The 20,775-nt window shown below is 43.8% G+C and overlaps 1 long non-coding RNA gene across 1 annotated transcript; it reads left to right on the top strand.

The window, feature by feature from the left end:
- The first annotated feature begins 7,741 nt into the window (after positions 1 to 7,741).
- LOC146188380 (uncharacterized) lies at positions 7,742 to 20,472 on the top strand. The gene is made up of 3 exons (XR_014707195.1): positions 7,742 to 7,881; positions 14,289 to 14,350; positions 20,295 to 20,472. It is a non-coding gene; the product is annotated as an uncharacterized LOC146188380 (long non-coding RNA).
- Positions 20,473 to 20,775: the final 303 nt, after the last annotated feature.

Below are 20,775 nucleotides of genomic sequence, written 5' to 3'. Positions count from 1 at the left end.
TCAGTCTCGTGAGGTTCGCGGCAGGAAAGATTGCGAGAAGCATTTCGTGTTTCATGATAAAATTCCAACTTTGTGTTGATGGTCAATGCGATGGGATACATAAATTGGACGGGGAATGAGGCGATCACGAAGAGCGGGATGATGGTACAACTTGTGGAACAGGGTTATGCGGAAAACTTTTCTACGCGATGTCAGTAGAGGGAGGCACAAATTAGCCTTCATGGCTGTTATACTGGCTGTTCGGTTGTAGTTAGCAAGAATAAAACGTACAGAGTTATTTTGGACCATCTCGAGATCAGTAATTAAGTTTACATGAGTAGGGTCCCATACCGGTGAAGCATACTCGAGTTTCGATCTTCAATAGCACACATATTTGGGTTTTCTTTTACAAATATCCTTTTTTTTTCTATGTGAGAGCGAGTTGTCGGACTAGTTGGTATTGCATACATAAAGAACAGCGCTGGGAACGAGACGAAACACGAAGAACGAAGAAGAACCAGCAGGATCAAAACAAACGGGGACGCAGAAAGAAACATATAGAACGAGGACGCTGATATTTTTTTCTACGTACCCGTTGTTATGGATGGATGGATGGAAAAACTTTATTTTCGTCAGAGAGCATGTGTGGACGATTCCGTGTTAGATGGCCATCAACCCATGGCTGACGGCGACCTGGGTGGCCCACTCCACGGCCCTGGTCTGGACGACCGGGTCTGAGCTGGCCAACACGCCCTCCCACTGCTCGAGGGAAGGATCATGCATAATATCCGCGGTGGCAGTGCTATGCTGCAGCTCCATAATATGTAGTCATAGGTTACCAATTCCTGACACCATTTGCACTCCGGCTGAATGTCCGGGTAGACTTTGCTCAACACGCATGGGTTGAAGAAACATCTAGTCTGCAATCGTCGCAAGACGCATTCCTGCGCCTTCACCAATTGCTTGTCCGGGGGTGGGTAAATCCTCCGCTCAAGTTTGAAATGATTAGTAATGTCACGAAAGGATACCAGCCCATCTCTCGTGGACCTTCCCGGAACGTCCGGCTCACCTACTCGGCTGACGAAACCTCGAGCATTCATGTGAGCCGTCTCGTTCCCAGGGTTACCAGAGTGTGCGGGTAGCCAGACAATTTCCGCCTCTGTAGTCCCTCGCCCTGTGGCCCGATTCAGCAATCGCGCCGCTGTGACAGATATTCTGCCCCTCGCCAAATTTCGGATGGCTGTTTTTGAATCGCTGAAGATCAGGTCAGCATTACTACTAGTAATAGCTAGTGCTATCGCCGCTTCCTCTGCAGTTTCTGGGGAGCGGGTTTTGACTGATCCGTAGGCGATCAAGCGTTCCTGCCCGTCCACCACCGCAATTGCAAATGCGTTCTTGTCCTTATACCAGGCGACATCTACATAGACTGCCCCGTTGTACTTCCCGCACTTACCATGTAAAGCTTTGTCTCTTCCCTTCCTGCGGTCCTCGTGATGTATCGGATGCATGTTCTTGGGCAAAGGTTTTATGTACAAGCCCTTGTGCATTTCCCGCCTAATCTGAATTTTTAGTGTCACCAGCTGAAGCGTCAACTCCAATGCCGATCCTTTCCAATATGTTCCTTCCTGCTTTTGTTTTTGAAAGCCTACCGAGCGGCATCACCAAGTGCGCCTCCCGTAGTTCTTCTAGGGTGTTGTGCACCCCTAATCCCAGCAGCCTTTCGGTAGCCGCATTGTGATGCAATCCAAGGGCCGCTTTATACGCCTGCCTAATCATAGCCTTTATTCTGCTGCTTCAAAAACGTGAAAATATTTACCAACTAAATCAGTTATCTACACTTTTGATTAAAACCAAACGGCAAAAAAACTGACTGTTTTGCCTAAAAGGTAATTATCACAGACGTCAATTTACTTTTAAGCTGTAATCGCCCCTACTGTCAGGCGACACGAGTTCGTAAATTTATGAAGCACAGATAAGGACATCGCGAAGCGCGAGCAACGATTCAGCGCTGTTAGGAAGCACAGTGGAACGCAGCACTTCTGTAGCAGGCGTCGCTCGTCCCCAGCGCAAAGGTCGACAGCAGCGCCGTGGTGGCAGGAACAGAGGCGGGTCGCCTGCTCCTTACGGGCGCGCCGAGGAGATACGGAACTTCGGCGCAGGCACGTACACGACTGAATTATCTTACTGCGAAGGCTCGGATATATGAATGCGATCTCTCGCTACGCCAGTGGCGTGCATGGTGTGAACAATTTTCTTCTAAATCCTCGAATGCCTCACTCTGGCGAACATTTCGTGTAATGGAACACGGTCGTCGTTCTACTGACGCATTAGCAACAGCATGCTTTGAGGCTGATTTGTCGCCGGGCGATTTCGCCAAAGAAGCTGCTCAAAACATTTTCCCAAAATGCGGTATATTGCCTCCTTAAGCAGCAAATTTTAATCTGGTAGGTATCCCTGCAAACGCATAGAAACTACCATCTGCTGCCGACGCAGACGGAATTGCGAGTCCCTTTTCAATGCCTGAGCTGCTGGCTGCAATTGATGATGCGAAATTGAAGACAGCGCTCGACCTGGACAAAATTCAGTATGAGGTTTACAAGAACCTCAGTACTGTTGCACTTCCTGAACTGCTAGACACCATGAACAAAGTGTGGCGTGATGGTGTCGTATCCGAGAGCTGGAAAACCGCTGTCGTGATCCCTATTCCCAAACCTGGGAAGCCTCCAACAGACCTCGCCAACTTACGACCAATCTCCTTAACATCAACGCTGTGCAAACTTTAAGAAAAACTGCAAGCCATACGACTTTCTTGGCGGCTTGAACGGCACGGTTTTTATCCCCCTGCTCAAATTGTATTTTGTCCATACATAGGTGCAGAGGACGGGTTAACGGTCTTGAAATCAGCAGGTCTATCATCTACCCGCAGCCGCAATTTGCGTACTATATTAGCAATTATCGTTGAAAAGGATATGACATTAGTCATGCTGCAATCCTGAATGCCATTGACATTCATCTCCCTCCGATAGTACGCAGTTTTGCTGTATCTTTTTGGACGGAACAAAATTTGCAACACGCCTCAGTGGTGACACAGTTGGTCATTCGTTTCACTACGTGGCATGTCTCAGTGATCAGTATTGTGTCCGACGTTGTTCAATATTACTTTCATTCCATCGGCATGACGCTGACATGACATCCCTGAAATCAAGTTTTTGAAATACGCAGATGACATCACGGTATGGAGAACTCACCATGATCTGCTCACTCAAGAGGCCTCCCTTCAATCAGCACTAGACATAACCTCTGATTGCGCATACTTCATTGGCCTTCTGCTTTCTGTGTGTAAAACTACATACACCTCTGTCACCAACCGCTAGGGACGCCGTAAACTTACTTCAAATCCAATTCGTCTCTCTCTATCAGGAACCCCACTACAAGAAAGCCCGAACATGAAAATTCTGGGCTTAACAATTCACCAATCAGGATCAGCGACTGCTTGGCCTTCTCAGGCAAAAAAGCAAGTGCTTCAAACTATAAGTTTGATCAGAAGAATTGCGCCTAAAACGGGTGGTGCTGGCTCGTCTTTTGCACGCCAGTTAGTGAGGGCGGTTCTGCAGCCACGTATTGTTTATCAAGCCCAGTTCCAGCATCTTACCAGAGTACAATGGGATTGGATTTAAGCCGTAAATCGAGAAGCTACGAGGACCATAACATGCCTTCCACGACTCACACCCGTCATAGCGTTACAAGAGTATGCGCAGCTCAACACCATCGATGAGCTTGTGCAGCAGCGCCGTGATGCTCGCAGACTCAAGGCCACTTTGTCACTTTCCACGCAAAGCACTAAGGGCGCATGCAGCATCACACATTATTCTTCAGGCACTTGCGCCGGTTGTCCCCCCCCCTGAAAATTTGTAGTTAGGACTCAACAAGCCAACTGATATCCGAAGACAAACGTCTGCCAACTCGGCATTGTTTTTTCGCTAGAAATTTGAAGAGCGAGATACTCAGCTGCCTGAAAGGTCCATTGCAGTGTACGTGGATGCAAGCCTGGAAGGCTGTGAAGCCAAAACAGCAATCTACTGTAAATGGAGACCTAGCCTGAATCAGACCTCTACGTTTCAGCTTTCGGAACACACTTATATCTTTCTGCGCTGAGATCGTGGCTGTTCAGGAGGCAATCTGCTCCGTGGCTTCCATAACCATGTTCCCTGCAGCCCACGTTGTCATCCGCACTGACGCACTTCAAGGAGTACGTTTGCTCCGACGTGTCAGCCGCTGCCCTAAAATATGCCTAAACATCCACCAGCTTGCGGCGCGCATCCCGCTGTCAGTACGCATTGAGTGGGTCCCACGGCACTTGCTGCCTTCCCAAAGTAAAGCAGATTTAGCGATCCGCCTCGTGAACCAAGACGCAACAATGCTACGGCTCCTTGAAGTGGACGACGCTACCTTCCTTTTATCAAGAAAAAACTCCGGCGCCACACACGTGCACTTATACCTCCGTGTACGGTATCCCTTCCCCGCGGTCTCACCCGCGCAAAGGAGGTTGCGCTTAGGAGGATCTGGGTCAGTGTTTCCCTCACACCAGCTGTCACTAGGACGTGGTGTCACTTCCGACCCTTATATCCCCGTCCAGGGTGCCCGATCTGTAAAAACAAAAACGTTGAAGCCGACATTCACCAGCTTTTGTAGGACTGCCCAGCACTGAAACCAACTCGAATTCGGCACCTGATGATAGCTGGCCTTTCAGCAACCAATCCTTCCTCATATATCGCTTGGACGCAGGGACCTCATCATCGTTCACTCCTGGACTTCATAAAATCGGCCACCCTTTTTTTCTTTCATTTAATTATTTATTCATCCTTCATCTCATACCCTAGTGATGCCCTAAGGCAATAATTATTATTAAAAGAAAGATACGGAACTGAAAAGGATCTATAAACGCCGGCCACGGCACCAGTTCTGGAAATCCTAGGATAATTGGTGTGGTTCTCGTGACGAGATCTCATGTGATTTTCAGGAGGTGGGCCTGAATAATTTTAATTTAAGCATGTTGGTGCAAATTCATAACTGAAACAGCGCGATAATACGAAACATCACGAAGAGGAGAACACAGCACAGGCCCGTGTGCTGTTTGCTGCGCGTTCGTTTCATTTCATTGTTTTGCACCGGTTTAAAGTTTGAAACCTCGGCGGTGATGCAGGCATTGCGAAATCAGGGGGTAGACGAGCCGTACGTGAAAGTGCTGGAAGATATATATATATATAGTGGCTGCACAGCAACCATAGTTCTGCATAAAGAAAGTAACAAAATTCTCATAAAGAAAGGTGTTAGGCAAGGAGACACAATCTCTCCAGTACTATTCACAGCTTGCTTAGAGGAAGTACTCAGAGACTTGGAATGGGAGCAGTTAGGGATAAGGGCAGATGGAGAATACCTCAGTAATCTGCGATTTGCTGATGACATTGCCTTGCTAAGCAACTCGGGGGATGAACTGCAAATAATGATTGATGACCTAGACAGGAGAAGTAGAAAGGTAGGCTTAAAAATCAATATGCAAAAGAGTAAGGTAATGTTCAACAGCCTCGGGAAGGAACAGCAGTTTACATTAGCTAGCGAAGTACTGGAAGTAGTAGGCGAATATATCTACTTAGGACAGGTATTAACCGCAGATCCGGACCATGAAAAGGAAATAACAAGAAGAATAAGATTGGGATGGAGCGCATTTGGCAAGTACTCACAGAATATGACTAGCAGCTTACCGGTGTCGCTAAAGAGGAAAGTATATAACAGTTGCATCTTACCTGTACTCACCTATGGGGCTGAAACGTGGAGGCTAACCAAGATAGTTCTACTTAAGTTGAGGACAACCCAGAGGGCTATGGAACGAAAAATTGTAGGGGTAACATTAAGGGATCGGAAGCGTGCAGAGTGGGTCAGAGAAATAACTCAGGTTACCGACATTATAGTGGAAATTAAGAAAAAGGAATGGGCGTGGGCAGGACATGTAGTGCGAAGAGAGGATAACCGATGGTCGCTTAGGGTAACAAACTGGATTCCAAGGGAAGGAAAGCATAGCAGGGGGCGGCAGAAAGTTAGGTGTGCGGATGAGGTTAAGAAGTTCGCAGGGGCAAGTGAATGCAGCTAGCACAGAACCGGGTTAAGTGGAGAAATATGGGAGAGGCCTTCGCCCTGCAGTAGGTATGGTCAGGCTGATGATGAGGATGAAATTTTGAAGGTAAGGCCTAACCAGCACAAGTGATGGTGATAGGGTACTAAAAGGTGAAACGCTAGGCGAGTTGGTTTGCTTTAAATTTGCCGTACAGCGCTGTATCGTCCGGCTTCTTTTTCAGTCCTTCGCCTTTCGCCTTGATAAGTAGGCCTTTATACTATGTAATAGTTTTTCTCCAGCGTTAAATGGCACATGCACATAACGTTTGTAGGTGAAGAAACCAAGCATTATGAGGCGACGCCATATTTCTAGAAAAGGCCAATATGGATAATGTTACGTGGTGGCGTGACAAGCGATGGAGCACGACGACACAACAGAAACAGAACGACGTGATGACATGACGATGAAATATGCTTTAATGGCTAGCGGACCTGGCGCGAGCGCTCCGCCCCGCGCCACTGCCCGCTTCATCTTCGTAGCAATATGTTGAATATGTATAGAATTTAAAAAGGCAATGTAGTTTTATCGTGATGTCTTTGAAGAGATCATTGTGCGAAAAATCCGGCATCGGCAACGTCGCAGCAGATAGCGAAAAAGGTGGATAGCTGGAAGGTGGTGGCTTGCAAGCGGCCCGGCCGAGCACTGATTGGTCGTCGTGCTGTGTGACGTCAGCAAACCACATTATCATGTCATGTCAAACCCTCCCATGTCAAAGGAGCAGCTTCGGCAGCTCCTTTAACATGGTTAAATCTGGGCTCTATATTTATTTTTTTATTCATTAAACATACCCTCAGGTCGAACTACTATAAGGTGACTGGCTTAATACAAAACAATGATAACAGAGCAGGTGAGAAAAATAAACTTTTGTACAGTGGTAGCGGGCTCAATTTCGCTAAACATAACACAATCGAATCTGTTTATGTTATTTGTGTTTACTGTTTATGCAGGAGTGGTTTCAGTCTTGTAACGTGTTTGGAAGAACCGACATTGAGAAAGAGGCAGCGCGGCTTGTCGGAACAGCAACTTTGTAATGGTATTCTGGAGCAGATAATACATAAGCTGATGACGGGATGAATTCTTGGGTTAGTATGGGATGATAAAATGTTTTAAAAAGCAGGCACACATGGAAGGCTTTTCGGCGATCTCATAAGCTAAATCTATGTAGAGTAGAATATAAGTCATAAATCTAGGTGATGAGCATGCGCGACATAATAAAGACACAGGTTAATTGATTTTCGCTGAATTTAGAGAATAGCAAGACGTGCGTATGCGAACGAGGATCCGCAGTGGTGTAGAGGGATGAGAAACGAGGCCATAAACACTCTCACACCTTTTACGATGGAGCTTAAACGTCTCCAAACTTGTTTGTAGAGCAAATGAGCAAGTGATAGGGCTGAAAGAGAATACTAGTGCTCTATTTTCTAAATTCGCTCTCTTGAATATGCCGGTACGTGGGTTTAATGTATCACGATCAGCAGCGGCAGCATCACATGACACTCACCTGATCTGTCTCTATCACTTCCTGGATTACATCCAACCCGCTTCTCTAACTTTAAGAAAACTTGTGATGTGCGAGGTCAGAAACTTTTCGCCACCACGCTTCTACCGGCCAAGCTTCTACCGGCCGAGAATACGTGCACAAGTTACAAGTGCGGTCACCATACCGCGGACTTGCCCGTCCTGCAGTGAGTGCCTGCCAAGGGAAGGATGCGTCATAAAGTGCGCCAAATGTGAGCATACATACCATTTTGGTGACTTTTCCGGAACGTTTGAGTCGACATATATGTCTAAAGGCGAGAAAGGTCCGCAAAAATTGGCATTGACCAGACTGTTGTAAATCAAACCAGAAAAATCTGAAAGTAACACCACGCAACCTGAGCTGCCAGCAGTTTAGCTGATACCTGTCAAAGACGTGATCCTCTTGTTGGCTGCCATTGTAGGCCATTGAATTGAAGCTGCCAATCGAGCAGATGTCCAAAAAATACGATGAAATACTGGAGCGATAAGCCAAACATGATAAAGAAGTTTGAAGCTTTAGAATACGCTTCAGGGTACTTGAGACTTGTGTCGATGCTAGTGTAATTTAATCACTGAAGATGACCGTGCATGACCTTGAGTGGCTTATTAGTAAACTGAACTCCGAGGTTCATGGCATAAGGGTGACAAAAGATGAAAATGTAATAGAAAAGATAAATGATGTAGCGACATCTGTGAACCTGCAGTACTTTTATCAAACGAGGTTGAATTCGCTCCCAGGTTTCCGTCTAGACCAGGAAAGATACCCGGGATCATTTCACATTTTTCGCGACTTTCAGCCCGAGAACTGTGGCTGCAAAAGCGAACTCTTCTAAGAGTTGAAACGTCAGATGTATTCATTGTTGAAAACATGACGCGTCAAAGCAGAGAGCTGCTGCGCTATGTCAAGGATTGGATAGCTGTCAATGATTATCGTTTTTCCTGGCACCGCAACGGAAATGGGTTTGTCAGAAGGAAAGTACACAATTCTGCTGTCGCTGTTCGTTGTGCAGCAGATTTTGACGAACTATGAAAGAAGTTATACTGAGGAGCCCTATCTCTTTTTTAACGTCTTATTTTAATGCTCCAATACACCTTTCTGTGACCTCAAAAATTATAACAAGGATGACAAATTGCAGAGCTGTACTTGCATCCATCATAACCTCAGGTCTTGTAGAAACAAGCACGACGAACTTGGTCATTTATTTAGTGTAGCTGAAAATCGTTCCCGCGTTATCAAGTTTTCTGACATTTGGTTTAATAGAAGTGATTTTATATGAACTGTTATGCTAGGCGGAGATTAGCTTCTGTGTTAGTTATGAAATAAGAAATGACTCCCGAATTTTGTTGTATAAAACCTTATTATGAAGTGCTAACTGTAAAGAGTGGTATGCAGATATTTTATGTATGCTATCGTCCACCCGCTAGCAGTTCTGCTGACTTGTTTTCATTCCTGGATTCATTCCTAGAATTTATTCATGTAAACGAGTATCAGTTAATTTTAGTGGGTGATATAAACATTGACAGGCTGTCCAACAATAACATAACAATATATTGCAAGGCTTTACTAAACATTTACTCATGTGAAAATGTTTTTGTGTCAGCCACACGGTCTTCATTGGAATCCGAAGCACTCTTGATCTGTTCATAATCATCTTTAAGCCGGATAACGTAGTATCAGGTACAATTTCTTGTGCTCTAAGTGATCATTTGCAAATATTTATATCTGCGTGTCAGACATTCAATTGAAGACGGCAAGTTCAAGAAACGCCTGTTTATCGACTTATCAATGACCGCCTACCCTCTGAGTTCAAGATGCGCCTTTCTGCTGCTAGCTGGGAAGATGTTTTTGAGCAAAGCAGCTCTGATGATACGCATAGCAAATATTTGTAAATATTTGTTGACGTATATTATGCTTCAAATCCCCTTAAAAATTTACCCGCGGAAAGAAAGGTAGCAAGCGTTGGATTAACAAATAAATACTGCAGTAAATAAGAAACGGGAAAAACTTTATAAACGATGTATACTAAGCAGGTCTCCTGAAGCGTTGGAAAAGTTCAAGAAATTTAGAAACTTTGTAACTAAAACACTTCGTGTTGCTAAAAAGGAATATTTCTTAAACCGCTTCAATACAGCCAATGGTCGCCTGAAAATGTCTGGAAACGTTTGAAATTCTATCTTTGGCGACTCAAAAACAAATGCAAAAAATAGTTGAAGACGGGATAGAATTAAAAGGGCAGCTATGAAAGACGTTTTCAATAATATTTCCTTCTCTTTGCTAAAACGTCAAGTAAGGAATGTAATTTTTCCTCCATGAGTGCCCGAAATCATGAAACAGTACTTCTAGAGCCGTTTACCACAAGTAAAGTCGTAACGACATTTCTATCACTGAACAATTCTAAAACTACAGATGCGTTGGGTTTGCAGATACATCCTGTAAAAATGGTTAGCGATATCCTTGCCCCTTGCCTTGCTCACATATTCAATGCATGTTTGTTGTGCGGAGTCTTCCTGCTTCTTATGGAAACAGCGAAAGTTGTTTTTGTGTTTAAGAAAGAAAACAAAAAGGAAATCGGAAATAACAGTCCGATATCAATCCTGCCAGTTTTCTGTAGATGCCTAGAGAAAGTTATTCTGAAATGACTGTTCGGTTCCGCTGACCGATATAACCTTGCCACTAATGCTCAATATGGTTTCTGTAAAGACAAATTCACAGAATTAGCTATCCTTGCTGAGAAAGAATTCATACCGCATAACTTTGAGTTGAAACATGTGGTACTCGAAGTCTTTCTAGAAGTTTGAAAAGCCTTTGAACTAGTTAATCACTCACTTTTGATCAGAAAATTGGATCATTATGGTACCGAAGTTATCCTTCTTGCAAATTAGTCTCTTTGCTAATTTCGTCCTAATTGCGACATAGATGCCAGTTTGTGAGCATTGCTGGTGAATGCTCACCGAGTCAAACCGTTGTTTCTGGCATTGCCCAAGGACGGAATTTGGGTCCCTTTATTTTTGTTCTTTATCTTAACGATTTTGTCCGAATACATAGAAACGCTAAGTTCATAATATATGCAGGTGATACTGGTGTGTTTTTTCTAGGAGCTTCAAGCACTGATTTTGCAATTGAAGTAAATAAAATTTTAAATGAAATTAACACTTGGACTTTAATTAAGCAATTTATTGAAAATTAATGCTAATAAAACTAAGCCTGTGTTGTTTCACTCTCGCCATAAACATATTCACCTACCCTTGATAGAACTACACAGTACTGGAATACAATTTCTCCGCTTTTATAAAACACTAGGTGTATACTTCACAGATGTTCAGTGGAATACTTCTAGCACACCACAATATTATGTGTTGCGCTAGAAGTATTCCACTTTGAAAGCATGAACCAACTAGCCCGGAAACAAACGTTCCTAAAATAGCTTTACAGACGATATGTCGGGCAACGACGGTTTCATTTACTTTATTAGTAAGGTTTCTAGAACCGTTGGCATTATGTGTAGTCATTGATTTAATTTTCCTATTACTTTTAGCACGCTACTTTATAACTCTGTTCTCGTCTGTAATTAAATACGGATTTCTCGCATGGGCGACAACAGCAGCTGAAAATATTAAATTGCTGTTCTACAAAAACGGGTCGTACACATTGCACATATTTTTATCACACACATTATATTTTTAATAAACATATTTTTATGACATCGCTGGCCTTTTTCAGACGCACATTTTACCAATAAAATCGATACATACCTGTAGGCTGTTCTATAGATACAAATTTGCCATAATGAAGAACGATGGCGCCTTGGTAGGACTCGCTGGGTTATAGCAAAGCAAAATCGTGCATAATGTCCGCAAAGCAGAGCCTTGGGATGTTCATAAATGCCGCACAAATTGTAGACAACAAATGATGCTGTAGACGTTACCGACGCCCTTAAACGAACTGTACTCCCGTGATACCTTGTACTGCCGTTAATGACTCAAGCAACCTCACGAAATGTACCCATTGTATTTTTGGGTTCTACTGCCATTTTCCCCACTTGTCTAATCATTATTTGATAACCCCCCCCCCCTCCCCAATAATTTTGGGCATTCCTTTTGCAATGTGTGCATAAGATGGAGCAGGTGTATTCGTTGTTTTGTCTTAGTGTGCAGCATATAATTATTTAATGTCATGTTTTTTTCTGCTTCTTGACGAAGAATGACGCGGACACGATCTGCGTATCATGCACACTGCGAGATGCGCCAGGAATGCCCCATTGCAACTAAGCCCCACTCTCTCCAGAAGGGAGCAGCTGCTTGCTGATCGCAGATTTCATTGGCGTAAAGAGACTGCAGGCTGGCAAGGAACCTTCTTCTGAATTGAGGCGCAGTTGAGCAGCTGGGCAATTCACCCTTTCACAAATGCCATTTACTCTTTCTTCATGTATTATAATAGGTAAAAGGTGATGGCACCGTCAAAGCGCGGATCGCCTCTTGGCGTGCGCAGAAAAACTGAAAGTGGCTGTCTCTGTGAAGACGTTTTCGAGCGTCGCCTCAGTCAGAAGGGTTGCATGCATTTATCCCGAGCAACGAGAAAATATTTAACATATAACATGGCTCATGACGAAGTATCTGTAGTGCTGAAATGCCGTGCTTTTCTTTCTCGTTTCAGAGGACGATGTCGAGAAAAACAAAAAACCTATTTGGTGACGCGAGGTTGCCAGAGTGACTAAGTGAAAAAAAAATTTAAGTATCTGAAGTACTGGCGAAATTCTTTGAAAAAGTTTGTTCAGGATTCATGCAAAGGGTAACTGCATAGGCGCCGATCTTACGTGCATTCGGCGCCTTTTTCACAGCAACAAGATTCAGGGAAATATTTTGTTATAACTTTAATGATCGGGTTGATGATCTCTGCACGCGTATGTTTACTGTACCATGGATTGAGCTCTCTTTAGATACCCCCTAATGTCTCGCGCTCGTGATCTAGAACCCGGATCTAACATTTGAGCCCGGGACAGGAGACATCAAACGCTTCTTGCAGTTTGCACAAGAACGGCAGTACGTAGTTGGTGCCGGCGGCGCCCAGAAGCCCCGAGAGACTAGTGATAACACCGCACCCTGCCAGCATTACGCTTTTACTCGGAGCAACTGTCAACGTGCCGTTGACCAGGCACTGAAAAGAACAAGAAAAATGCGTCGCACGTTACTCGCAGCACAATGGTAAATCAGTGGTATAAAGCAAATATCCCTCCACACCCACCCTCCCCTACTAATACTGTGGATTTACATGTAGTTTGAACCTGGCTACAATGAAATTGACGCGAAAATTTGATAACGAACTGAAACGCGAGAAATTTCGTTGAGACAAAATTTAGCAAGGAGAAATCAGCCCCAAAACACTGTCAGATTAGAGAACAAAGTAAAGAAACATAATTTATTTGCAAAGAAGTCGTTAAGCTGGCCCCCGCTTCCTCTATTTTGCCATGAACACAATGGTGTGATTTTAACCCTCAGTGAAGAAATGCACCTCAACGTCTCCGTTTTGGGCAGAAAGATAACTGCGGATCGCAATAAATTTGTTAATTACATTTAGTGAAAATTGTGGTGCTACAAGATGCGGATTGACTGCGGCTGTGATGCAGAAGAAAACAGACAGGAGCTTACACCTGCGTCTTTCCAATGCAGCCAGCCCAAACCCCATCACCACCAACTTGAATCTACGGCAGCACTTAGATGGGTTGTGATATGCTTATTTTCTGTCAAAAACATTTTAAAATTCCCTCCGCATAGCAAAAAAGATTGTTGAAGATGGTTTCATTACTTCTTGTGTGCTGCCAATGGAAATGATATACCATGTATTATTTCACTCACAAATCAACTATTGCCATTTCGTCTGGGGAACTGCTGCTCGTGCACAGATAAACCAACTCTTCGTATGCAAAAAAAAAGTGGTTCGTATTTTTTAATCTGCAGACTACCTAACACATACACCACCGTTATTTGTTCTACATAATATTACACCATGCAGTGAACAAAATGCTACAATATAACGTTTTGCTTCTAATGAAATCTAAGGCTTCGCATCGAAGTAACTTCCTGCGCAAATTAGCTTCCTTAAAAAAAAAAAAAAACAGACCTACCCAGACATACACGCCAAAAACTCAAATGGACAGTACCTCAGCAGGATACTAATTATGGGAGACAAATTATGAAGTTCTTGATACCGGCTACATTGAATGCGAATGATTGGTGGCATTAAAATACCGGTCTCAAGAAGAACATTTTGGTGAGGAGTTTCCTGAAATATATCATGAATAATGATAGTTTTTTCTCTCGAGTATGTAGTGTTTCTTTTTTCTGGCTTGCTTCCATTTGCTATTTGTGTGATTTAAGAAATAATATATGCTTACAACTGTAGTTTGTTTTCGTCCTCATGAATTCCACGAGAGCTGAGTGGCAGTGTGTTGCTGAATGTTTTTTATATTCAATATTTGCTTGTCTGTACATGTTTCTCCTATTTTATTACCTGTTCCATTGTTCCCACCATCAATTTCTTTCCATTGTTGTAAATTGTTCACATGTGTATATTCTTGCATTTAATGACCATGAAGTCTCTTGTTTATTTATGATCCATCAGATATGAATGCTGTATGCTGTATGTTGCCCTGAAGAAGCCTCCGGACCCAGTCAAGCTACTTTGTAAGTAGCGTTTTGCCCGTGGGCATTCTTCTCTCTTGGAGAAATAAAGAACGCTTTTCAAGTCAATTGACATTGAAATAATGTAGCTGATGGTCAATTGTAAACACTTCGTTGAGGCGGCGTTCGTAGCAGCGGTATTCGACGGTATTTATGTGAGCACCTCTATATCACCTATAAAATTTAAAGGCAGTGTTGACTGTGACTGCACGTTTGTTGAAAAGAGATGTTGCAGCATCTACTATAGATGCTACCAGCCTGAGCATTTTAGCAGAAAAATAAAAACAAAATTTTGTGCTCATGATATATGTGCCTTGCTTCATCTTTATGAAAGAGCACTGAACAACGGTAAAGGGGAGGGGTCGAGCCTCAGTTCACAAGTCGAGCCAACGTTTCGACAAGTCGGCTTGTCTTCGTTTGGGCAGCACGATCGTTATTGGCAGAGGTTTAAATACGCTTTTGCTTCCGAAGAAGAAAAGCCAGCGAGTGGCAGAGTGGGGGAGTAGAAAGTAGGTCGGGGAGTGCAGGAGGGGAGGGTGGGTGAGGTGAAAGTCGGTAAAAAACAATTGTTTCCTCAGTATGTATTTCTCAGCCTGGAACCACTGATCGTGTGGCCTGAAAAAGAAATAAATGCGGCACAACAAGAAAAACTACAATGCGGGATGGATGATCAGTCAGCACCTAAAGCACGTTCGGTGAAGACGAGCCTTTGTCGAAAAGGGACAGACATTCCAGAGGATATATCTGGTCTTTTATTAGGATTTTAACTTATCAGGACCCTCTAGAATGCCTGCCCCTTTTCGAGAAGGTGTGTCTGCACCGGACGTGCTTTAGGGGCTGACTGATCATCCATCCCGCATTGAAGTTTTTCTTGGTACTGCCACTTTTATTTCTTTTTCAGGCCACGCGATCAGTGGTTCCAGGCTGAGAAATACATACTGAAGAAATAATTTCTTTACCGACTTTTTCTAAACCGCTCCTTGACCTACTTTCTTCTAACCCGCCCTCCCCATTCTCAAATTTTCTTCTACGGAGCGCAATATCCTATTTAAATCCCTGCCAGTGAAGATCGCTCAGACCAGACAGAGACAAGTCCACTTGTCGAAACGTTGGCTCGACCTGCGAACTGAGGCTTACCCCCCTTTACACTTGTTCAGTGCTCTTTCATAGCATGTAGCCATCTTTTTCCTCTCGTTCTATTTTGTTTCACCTTTATAATTTATCTTTACCCGAATAGTTTTCCCTTGCCTTTTTTATTGCGAATCTATAATAATTTATCTTCAGCACGCCCCCCCCCCCCCAGCGTATGTTTAATTTAGCGTCTTGCGATCATTTAACAAGATTGAAGCTCGACTACACTGATAGGTAGCCAAAATCTATTGAACATTAGGCCGTTCCAGTATTTGTGACCACATCGCTATGACACTTATGTAGTATTTTACTCGCACATCACTTACAGTACCATTACACACACACACACACACACACACACACACACACACACACACACACACACACACACACACACACACACACACACACACACACACACACACACACACACACACACACACACACACACACACACACACACACACACACACACACACACACACACACACACACGCACGCACGCACGCACGCACGCACGCACACACGCACGCACGCACGCATGCACACACACACACACACACACACACACACACACACACACACACACACACACACACACACACACACACACACACACACACACACACACACACACACACACACACACACACACACACACACACACACACACACACACACACACACACACACACACACACACACACACACACACACACACACACACACACACACACACACACACACACACACACACACACACACACACACACACACACACACACACACACACACACACACACACACACACACACACACACACACACACACACACACACACACACACACACACACACACACACACACACACACACACACACACACACACACACACACACACACACACACACACACACACACACACACACACACACACACACACACACACACACACACACACACACACACACACACACACACACACACACACACACACACACACACACACACACACACACACACACACACACACACACACACACACACACACACACACACACACACACACACACACACACACACACAGACCATAACTGTAATCACTCCCTCACAAGTTTTAATCGAACGGCGCGAAAAGGGACTCTCCGTTGTTGTGCCGTTGTTTTCAAGATTATGTGCGTCTCTTGCAGCCAGAGAAAGATAAGCGAAAAGAAGATGACTGAAAGAGATCATTTTGTCAAATGCATGAACAAATTAAATCATCATCGGAGATCCAATATTGGTTTTCTGTGGACATTTCAGCGCGTCGTTCTGTCGAAGTCACAGATTTGTAGAGTGCCACAAAAAATTATACTGGAACACTCTGCTCAGCATGTCCAGCCTTCTTCTCTATGTCTGCCAATAAAATGGACCCTTAGCAGCACCAGACTATTCGATAGATTACCGCATTCTAAATACAGAAGCCTAATTATATTAATAACTTTTATAAACTAGAACAGACCGTAAATTAAATGTGGTGTATATAGCTGCCATCAATTTTGGCTCATGAGAGGTTAGGGTACACTGCTTTACAATCCAAAATTGTGATTTAGGATATTCCTCAGTTTTTACCTGACAATTTCGAATATAGAGGAGCCGGATACTTCAAGGTTAAAGCGTTTTTCAGCCTTAAAATTGTGCCGCTATCGGGCAGACAACACAATCAGTAAAAAATTATATGAAGTTATTTTTTCCAACATAATTCGATTGGAGTTGTCATCGGGATAATTCCGACTTTCACTGGCCTTATGCGTAGCTATAGCACGTATCTGCATAGTGCTTACAGACTACGCAGCTGTTCCTGTAGACTATCTATCACTAAAGAGACTCCTCGTATCACACTGTTCCCTGGCTAGTTTACCACTTAAGTAGTAACCTCTACACTTTATTCCTGGGAACGTGCTGATCCATCTGTCCATCATTCTGTAACCCACTGCTGCACTTGACTTGCCTTTGAATCTGGTTAAAGACATTTAGCGACTATCGTTAATCGTAATATCGAATTACATGGCCTGCCCAAGCCCATTTATTGTTCTTTTCCTCTATTACAATGTCTCATGGGTTAATGGGGTTTAACGTCCCAAACTATTTCTCAGGCTAATAGACGCCGTGGAAACGGACACCTGATAATTTCGACCACCTGGTGTTCTTTCACTTACGATGGCATCGACAGTACGGCAGCCTTTTGTTTCTACTCCATCCAAATGCGGTCGCCGCTGTTAGATTCAAACCCCGATTCTCGGCTCAGTACTCGAGTGCCCTTGGCCCTAAGCGAACGTGACAGAAAAAAGCTCTCGTTAATTCGCGTTTTTTCCCTGGCCTACTCGGCCTTCTTCCTGCCTCTAATACTACACCTACCTTCCTTTCCATTGCTAACTGCGTTTAACATAATTTAAGTTTGTCCCTTTTCGTTAGCCTCCCGGTTTCGGCCTCAGATTTGAGTAACAGTAGTATAGAGCTGTTTTACTACACAGGTTTCTTTAATGTTTGAATATTCGTATTTAAAAGGAATGAGAAATACATCTGTGCGGTCTCTGGAAGAAAATCGTGGTGTAAGGGGTATATCGTGTAGGTGATACAGCCTATTTATCAGACAAATAATTATCTAATGTCGCCGTCTTCATTTTCTTCAAATCTAAAATAAAATTTAACTGAAAACCGGAACGAGTATCATCAATATTAACGCGATAGCATCGCAGGAAAACCGGCGTTGGCCTTGCCTGGATTATTTGTAGCGCGAAAAAAATAATCAGGAAGGCAAGAAATTAATCGTTTTGCCCGCACGTGGAATCAAGCTCGGTTGCTCCAGCTTGCGAGGCCAACACGGAACCACTCAACCGAAGAACGGCGTTGCTTCTTCACCAATAAAGATGGACCTAGTGTATGCATCGCCTTCCGACTGTCAACCAGTAAGCAAGTGTGTCTTTTGACACAAGTTAATTACGGAAATTATAGTTAAGCAACTATCAAAACTACGTTTTCTTTGATCTTGCTAACCTCCAATGTCGGCGCGTTGGCGCCGGCATTCGTTATGCGGCCCGCACTGTGAAATCTCGCAGTGGTACGGCGCCACCCCGAAAGATGGCGTGCGCGGGCAGTGTAACGTATATAATATTTCTACCATCATGCCAGGTCATTTCATGTGTTCCTCACTGTAAAGGGGCTGGCCACCCGTATATCATTTACTGCCCAAGGCAGCGGTTGACCTCTGGTAGTGCGGGGTGCTAAAAATCTCTGGCTCCGCTGGACAGGCCGCCATTGAAAACTGACTCTGGCAACGTTTATTGCTAAAACCCTAGCTAGTGAGCCTAGTTTAGCAGAACTGTTAGATGAACTAGAGGGTATGAAATGGGATATCATATGGCTTAGTGAGGTGACGAGGCCAAATAATGCCTGTAATCTGTTATCGAGGTTTACTGGAGAAACAATAACTAAGAGTAGGTTTCCTTGACAATAAGAATATGGTTGGTAATATGAAGTATACAGGAATTCGAAAATATTAATGAGAGGGTGGCAGGCATCGTAATTAAGCTTAGTAAGCAGCATAAACTGAAGGTTGTACACTTGTAATACGCTTATCAATACACTATCATGTGAAAGCGTATTGCATTTGATAGAATGATTTGTTTACAAATAACAGTCCGCCTCACGGCGCGCGTTCCCTCTGTGCCCCACGTCAGCACTAGTGGACGCCGCGGCCACCTGAACAAATGGACGGTGGAACATGGATGTGCCTTTCGACCCAAGACTTTCCTCTCTGAGCCCAACCAAATTTTTACATTCCATCAATACGCTTATCAGCACTAGCTGCCAAATGACTGACTATATTTCTTGGTTCTATTTTAAATGTTACATCTGTTATACGCATTCATGGCCTAATGTTTTGAAGCTACAGAATCAAAAAATTATACCCGCTTAGCCTCCAAGGCTACACAAAAGAGCGCTTATTATTTCAGCAAATTAAACTCTAATTTCTAATTACTTAGTTCTGCTTTTCTTTAAGCTCTTTGCCTGATTCCCTGGGAAAAGATTTTTTTTAGATCTTTAGCATATTCTTATGAGGAACACCTGAGGAAATTGGACAGTAACAGGTGCGCAATTAAAGTAGTTAAATACCTATACCTAAAAAGCGATGGCTCACAATGGAGCAAAAGAGCTAGGAAACTAACCAATAAATATGCTGGTCACAAGGACGAAGAAATAAAGAGCGCTAAGCAACAGGTGAAAAACAAGAAGGTAAAAATTGGATAAATTCGATGGAAAAGAAACAGAGTGTGGAATTATACCGAAAGTGGAAAGGGCTGATCAGGAAGGAAGCTTTCTTTGATAACTCAAAAGGCAATGCCCTACTTTCTGAAGCCATATCAGGGTGCCTTACAACACGCAGCTATAAAAAGAAATTTAACAATGAAGATGACGCATGTGCTGTATGTGGTAACTCCAGTGAAACGATTGACCATATTATACTCGAATGTAATGGTATCTATCCGGAAGTCGATGCAGGTGCAGTCACTCTTCCTGAAGCTCTGGGGTTTAGAGATGGCCGGGTGAATAAACCGGCGGTGGAAGCTAGCAAAAACGACTGGAAAATTGGTGGCTTAAAAGCTGAATAGTGGCATAATGTTAGTAATGCAGAAACAAAAATTAAATAAATAGAATGGTTCTATAGTTAACCAATCTAAAACAATAATTCGGGTATAAAGAGAAAATTGAGTATGATAGCTACTGCTACCATCCCGTCTCAAAGGGGACGCTCCTCTATTCCATCCATCCGCAGCGCCCCCCAGCGATGCTTTGGAAGCCTATATCCGCGAAGCGTCACCTCTCTGACCACCTAGCACACACCCCCCCACCCACCTCTCGCTGAATCGCCGCGGAGTGAGCGCCAGGGCGACAGAGGAGAGAGCAAGCGAACGTCATCGCGTTACTACGGCAGCGGCGTCCCATCTGTTAAGCGCGGCGGTGGCTAAAGGTCAAGCGATGGGCTACAATAAAGGACGGTTGTATCTAGCGTCGTACTGCTTTCACCATTATATATGAACACGGAAACTAACATTATGCATGCCAGTATGTAGGCATGGCTCAAAAATATAGCGGTGCCAATGAATTTGAGAGCATAATATTTAGCCATCAGCGAAACATCCGGTGGAAAATATTGTCGATAGCCGACAAATAGAGTTGGGTTGCCAATACAGGACCGCCAGTCAATAGGAATATATATATATATTCCATACATCTTACATACGCGACACTAATCA

Source organism: Amblyomma maculatum, chromosome 5 (genome assembly GCF_055883805.1).
Source record: "Amblyomma maculatum isolate TAMU_Amacu chromosome 5, ASM5588380v1, whole genome shotgun sequence".
In the NCBI taxonomy this organism is placed as follows: Eukaryota; Metazoa; Arthropoda; class Arachnida; order Ixodida; family Ixodidae; genus Amblyomma; species Amblyomma maculatum.
Note: the sequence above shows the minus strand (reverse complement) of the source record. Positions and strands in the feature narration are given on the sequence as shown.